The following is a 965-nucleotide window of genomic DNA, read 5'->3' as shown; positions in this document are numbered from 1 at the left end:
TGTCATGACATTTTCGGCATCTAAAGGGACATGATCATAGTCCACGCTTGCAACCTTTTTCATCAAAAACTTCCAGAATTACTTCATCCAATAGAGCTCCATAGAGGTCTATCTCTACACATATACGGGCAAAGAAGGTATACTTCCCCCGCATAGTGGCCTCTAATATTTTAACAAAATTCCCTAGTTTATTTCCTATTTCTTTTAATGATTCCAGTTGCCAATAATCCAGTGGTAGAGAGTATAGCCTAACCCACACCAGGACCAATGTGAATGATTCACGCTCTGGGACAAAATTCATTGCCCAAGGCCGCATATAGAGGCTAGCAGCTGCATAGAAGTATGGCCCTCCTTCAAACACCCTGTCTTTATCCTCGATGTTTGTAAAAACTATAGTGAAGAAACCCTTGGATCCATGGTGAAAATCTATATCCCCCTTAGGTTTCCAATGATTCTTCATCCATGCCTGTAAATCCTTCTCCGTAGGCCATAACCCCATGAATTTACAAATTATTACATAGTTCTCCATGTGTTCCCGGTGTGCTTGTATCGCTGGATCACTTAACACCACTCGGGGTATGATGGTTTCCTTATGATTACAAGGCCCAGTCCTCTTTCTGGTATCAGCATTTTGATTCTCTCCTTCTATTTGCTTACCTTTACTAGCTCCTTCCTGTATATTTTCCTGCCCTTTAGTGCCTCTGTTTTCCTGTTTCCTTTATCCTGAAACCCCGTCTTCAGCCTCCAGAGGTTTCTTGAATCTGTTAGATACTGCCTGACTGAAGGATGGAGTGGAACTCCTCCCCTCTCACCTCTCCATGGTGCCCAACACTGCTCTTCTACTTCAAACCCTATCTCTTCTCTCCTGCTCTTCCCCTTTCCTCATTCCATAGGGTATATCTTTCACGGTATACTTAAATAAAATATAATTTTTAACCATATGTACCTTGAGATGTCATATCAAT

Source organism: Pinus tabuliformis, chromosome X (genome assembly GCF_031772625.1).
Source record: "Pinus tabuliformis cultivar Carrire ecotype Pingquan chromosome X, CPIR1, whole genome shotgun sequence".
NCBI classification, from domain to species: domain Eukaryota; kingdom Viridiplantae; phylum Streptophyta; class Pinopsida; order Pinales; family Pinaceae; genus Pinus; species Pinus tabuliformis.
Note: the sequence above shows the minus strand (reverse complement) of the source record.